The sequence below is a fragment of the Pholcus phalangioides genome, unplaced genomic scaffold, assembly GCF_987345545.1.
Source record: "Pholcus phalangioides strain wild (caught in Gottingen) unplaced genomic scaffold, Ppha-v1.0 ptg000041l_1, whole genome shotgun sequence".
Taxonomy (NCBI): Eukaryota; Metazoa; Arthropoda; class Arachnida; order Araneae; family Pholcidae; genus Pholcus; species Pholcus phalangioides.
The window spans coordinates 4,468,236-4,473,704 of record NW_028301627.1 but is presented as its reverse complement, the minus strand read 5'-3'; the positions used below and the strand labels follow the sequence as shown (position 1 = coordinate 4,473,704).

Below are 5,469 nucleotides of genomic sequence, written 5' to 3'. Positions count from 1 at the left end.
GGGAAAACCCGGCGTAAAAGACTTCGGGGGGGGGGGGGGGGGGTAACAAACCATAATGCTTTGCGCATGCTTATACTTCACGTACTTTCATTTACCGGCACCATATTGATCTTCAGTCATCGGAAACCTCATGCTCCGATGAGCAAAATGTCGTTATTAATGCACCGATGACTAATTAGTCAAACTAAAATAATATCACGATGAATGAGGGCGTAAATACTAACGCTGAAGGAAGCCACAATCGCCAAGTGAAAGCATTGTTTGTTTCCCCTTCTTTGTTTGTATACTTTCGCTGGCGTTGCCAAACCTGAAAACCAAAAAAATAACATGTGCTGACCATATATTATAAAGCAATCAAAGTAGTGAACTAAAATGTATTTCTCGATGTGTAAAAACGCTGAACGTAACAAAATATGTTAAATGTGTATGATGGTTGGATTGGAAATGTTCGAAAAGAGACTATGTCTTCAGAGAAAATAATTCACAAAACATTCATCAAAACAACAACCACTACGAACGCGACCCTCTGTTTACTTCTCGAAATTCGTTCGGTCACAGTCGACAATGTTTACCCGAGAAAGGCATTGCAGAGGGGATCGTGCTCTCGCTGATTTTGATCCTTAAATTGCCATAATTGATCATCAAACGATACAATTAGGATCGCTGCTTCCTTGAATTCACTAATTTCTCGAGTGTATTTATCCGTGTTCAAGTTCCGGTCAGTAAATGCATGTAACAATGTTTTTATTCTTCAGGAGGTTTCTTCCCGACCATCGAAAGGTTTTTCTCGTTTTCGGCGAACCGAGTAAGATGCCAGTAAAAAAAATTTCATATTTTCATAAAGGGTGGTTGATGACGTAAGCATTATACAACCTCTCCCCCTTGTCATAAAACGTCAGCAAATAGGAACCCCCCCCCCCCTCTCATCGATGTTGACGTAATACTTGACCGGCCCCTTTCTCCCGAGCTCATTTTGCTTGTTAAAGTTCTGTTGCAAAATGAGCAATAATGAAAATATTTTTCCAAAATTTCTGGTGATTCGAAGCCCAGGGGTCCTTGTTGGCCAACCCATCTGTTAAGGACCTTGCCCTGTGTCTTGATGGTCATCTCGAAAATAAATTTCTCGAACCCGTCGCTAATTAAAAAAGTTCGCGTCCATTATTCAATTATTTTTGTTCTTTTGCATGCAGGTACACGATAATTATTTCACTTTTTCATAATGTGGGAATAAAAGAGTTGAACAAAAAAAAAAAAATTCGGACTTGATTGTTTTGAAATCAATCCTGGTTTCTTTCCGAGAGGCTTAAAAGGGTAGTTCTAGCCAGGGCCGCAACTAGATGCTTAGTCACCCGGGGCAAGTGCGCATTTTGGCGTGCCCTTGTAATGTTGAAGGAGAGGTTTGAGAATAAAATTTGTACCTCCTCTGGTCCGGGGCACTAGACCTGCTTACCCACCCCTAGTTGCGGCACTGGTTCTATCACGGGGAATTCTAAGGTGGTGGTAATTTGAGAATGAGGTTTTCTATTAAGGCTTGTGGAACTTTTCGGAGCTCCCAACATTTTTTTGATCAGTTCAATTTTTTTAAAACATTTTCTCGATTATTTTTTTATTCAGTGTTTTCTTTGGAAGGAGTTTGACCACGTGTTTTTAGCAATTTGTGCCAGTAAGAGGCTGACTTTGGTAAAAGAAACATTGATAAAGAGCGTTTTTTTTTATCAAAGTTGCCCATTACACTATCAAATTTTTTTTGTCAAACAACTTTTATAGTGTAAGGCCGGTATTACACTATAAAAGTTTTGTAAAAGCTCTTTGATAAAACGTAAAAATTCAGCCAATAAGATCACCGGTTGCAACCTATTGGTTGAATTTTTCAACTTTTATAAAATATTTTTCATAAAACTTAATAGTGTAATCCCGGCCTTAAGCCCGCGCGCGGATTACACCATAAAAATTTTATAATTCTTTTAAAAATGCAACCGATTAGTGAATTTTCTCACCCACGACCATTTACCTACATCGTGAATTCCTAAAGTCCATAACTTCGCGTTACTTCATACACCTAATAGAAATTATGAATTCAAATATACTGAAAACATGCATTCTATGATTGTTTCGCGATCGACCAAAATCCATTACGATTTCCGATCACGATCGACAAGTTGCCGATCGCTTCTCCTAATCTCGCATATTAAGAGAAAACCCTGAAAGGAGTGACCGGTATATGCCTGCCGTTCACTTAGCTCACTCAGAAAATAGCCAAGCCAAATTCTAAGGGCAAGCCCGAAACCTCCGTACACTGTCATACTAACGATCTCGATAGGCTGACACGAACCTAATTTGTTTTAGGCCTTTCGTGGAAGAAGGAGTCCTTCTCACCCAGACATCGCATATACAAAGAATTCGCAGCACAACATTCTTTTTTATAATGTCCGAACCCATTGCATCCATTGTTAAAGACTGATAGAGAGTGCTCATTGTTGACAGTTTAGAAATGAAGTTAGAATTTATTTCCCTATCATTGTTGAAATTGTCTCCCATTGTTAAAAGCGAAGCTTTTGTAGATAATTCGATGACGTTTCATCCCCGAACAGGTGAGTTGCGTCGGAATATTTTGTTGCGGGATAGGGTTGCCAAATGCACTCATTTCTGGTACCATTTTAAATAGCCTCGTGTGTTTTTTGTTTTAGTTTCTCCTTTTCTCCTGCATTATCAGGGTAGCAGAATTAATTCTAATTTTTTTCTGTCGAGGAGGAAAAATAAACCGAACCATAGAAAAAAAAATATCTGTTTGCACACATATTTAAAAGCGCTTATCAATTACCAGCGAAATTCCCAGAAAACGACGATGTGATTCGCTCCTATATATTGGGCATGTTATATCACTTGATGGTACCGCTTGCGTCAACACCTTTGGAAGGAGGAAATCGCAACATCCATCTCCGGAACACCATTTCTCGCTCAACAACAGCTGATGTCGTGCTAGAGAAGATTACACGAGCTGTCTCAAGAGGCATCATAGTCTTCCTGGGAAAATCGAGAATTGCGGTCTGACTTGTCGCCATCTGGTGGCAGCGTCAGCAGCTGTGAGCTTGGCGTGAGTCTGGTCCGGCCGTCCATGTACGGTCCCTTTCAGTGTACACGAGCTCCAAGGAAAGATTGAGAGATTCTGTGCCTCTGTAGTCTAGGGCGTTCACCCGGAAAGTGAAAGGACGTGGGTTCGATTCCCCGCAGGGGCAGTTGAATTTTCTCTCTTTCCGAAATATATCTTCGCAACATCCAGTTGTTAAAACCGTCGGTTGACTTTATTATACAGGGTATTCCGCATCTAAGGCTATTCCCTGTAGTGGAGATGACTCTTTCTGGTGAAACGCGATAAGCGACAGGACGCCTAACGGTGAAAGGTATAAGTGATAAGAAATACGCATGCCATTTTCCATTATAATTTTGCCAGAAATACGGGCACAAAATCTCCAATTCTCGCCAATAGCGCAAATTTTTCGCCAAAAGTTTTGACGAACCATCGCCAAATACTTCTGTCACCAAAAAGTTGCCAACTGTCACAAAGAAGGAAAGTTATTTGGAAACCTTCTCTAACTGGAAGCATAATTCTATGATCAACGGTTCACCAGTAAAATGTCATACCCTCCCCCCCCCCCCCCGTTTGCTATGCGTCTTGCATAGCAGTGGTTCTCAACCGGGGGCCGTAGGATATTCCAGGGGGCCACGGATGAAAATCTTGCAAGAGGGGAGCCACGAACAAATTTGTGAATAGAGTGACAAAAAAATTTAATTTCAAACGAAATGCACAAAATATCTTTCTCGAAATTTTTCCCCCATTCAAATAACATTGACATGAAGAAGCAAATAAAAAAAAAAGTTTCGCATGTAAATGCTCGCACACACACACACACACACACACACACACAGGTTACAAAAAATATGTTTTAAATTTTCTCTCTCATTAATTTGCTGAAATGAAAAATAAAATTTCAAATGAGTTTAATGTTTTTCATGAAATGCTTCTTTCTATATTGATCCGAGTCCCCCCCTCCCCCCACGGGACTTTCTCCGTCTCTTCCCTCCCTCCTCTCGCTCTTTGGTATACATAAAGTTTCAAAATCCCCGGATTAGAAGTAACACCAATCAAAGGGCTTGAAATTTCCCGACACCAGAGAGAGCAGCCGACTTTTTTGTGTTGCTCCTTGTGTTTGCCTCTCCCAGGAGCATAAATTAGTAAGAGCTCCCGGATGTGAAAGATGGCCCAATGACCAATAAGAAGGCTTGATGTTGATTTTTATTGTTCCTGTATGGTTTTTGAAGCAGGTGTTTTATACTAATGCCAAGTAAATACCAAGGGTTTTATCCTATTGACCAAAACCTTGCCAACCTTGATTATAATAGATTTAGACTATTTTTGTGATGATGGTGATGATGTACTTTTCTTTTGCAGGTAATCGAAGATTCTCTTCATAATCTTCAGGATAAAACAGCAGAAGCTTTCAAAAGGATATGCTGAGAGAATTTTTTTAAAAAACGTCAGAGTTCAGATGAATCACAGAAACTATAAGAGATTCGGTTGCCTGCTGTCCGTTCCAACACATCTTTAATAGTATGGGTGAATCATCTGCGAGATCACATAATGAAGATGATGTGGATAAAGGCGATACCAGTTTTATGTTAATTTAGACAGAATTTATAGCTTCTGATCAATTTGAAAACTCACACAAGTGTTAGTGCTGCAGAAGAACATTGTTGAAAAGAATGATTTAGACTAGTGTCCGTAAAAGTATTAGACTCAAATGAAATATTAGACTCGCACACTGTAGAAAAAACACATCAGCAGGATATCTCTAGTAAATCAGCAATTTTTAAATCTATAAAAAAGAAGCCACATCTGTGGAAGAACATTTCATCAGATGAACACTTCAAACAAGCACACAAAAATTGACTTTGAGGAGGTGACAAATGAATGTGAATTTTATGAAAAGAATTGTTTTGCAAAAAATGCAAATGTACACAAAACTTTCCACACGTGAGGGGCATCATATAATTGTGATGCATGCAAAAGAATGCATGCATAGCAGAAGCAACACGAATGGGAATTCTTTGGTAAATATTTTTTTCGAGTAGGCACGTTAAATAACAAATCAAGGGCCCATAGTGGAGGGCAAAAATTTCTGACATTTGACGTTTTTACCAACACAAAACATTCCACACTAGGGAGAAGTCACACGAGTGTGAAAACACATTGGTAAAACATTTTCTCTTGTAGGTTATTATAATATCCACATTTTGTGATATTTGTAGTAAAATGCTTTCTAGCTCCAGCATTTTGAATATGCACAAAAAAGTCCAAACGAAAGAGACAGCGCATGAGTGTGATGTCTGTGGTAAAACATTTTCTCAGAGTAGTAATTTAAATACTCACAAAAGAATTCACACGGGAGAGAAGCCGCACGAGTGTGAAAC

The 5,469-nt window shown here is 39.3% G+C and overlaps 1 long non-coding RNA gene across 1 annotated transcript; it reads left to right on the top strand.

Moving 5' to 3' along the window:
- The first annotated feature begins 502 nt into the window (after positions 1-502).
- On the top strand, positions 503-5,058 carry LOC149065110 (uncharacterized). Its single transcript, XR_016195683.1, has 2 exons — positions 503-805; positions 4,451-5,058. It is a non-coding gene; the product is annotated as an uncharacterized LOC149065110 (long non-coding RNA).
- The last annotated feature ends 411 nt before the right edge of the window (positions 5,059-5,469 follow it).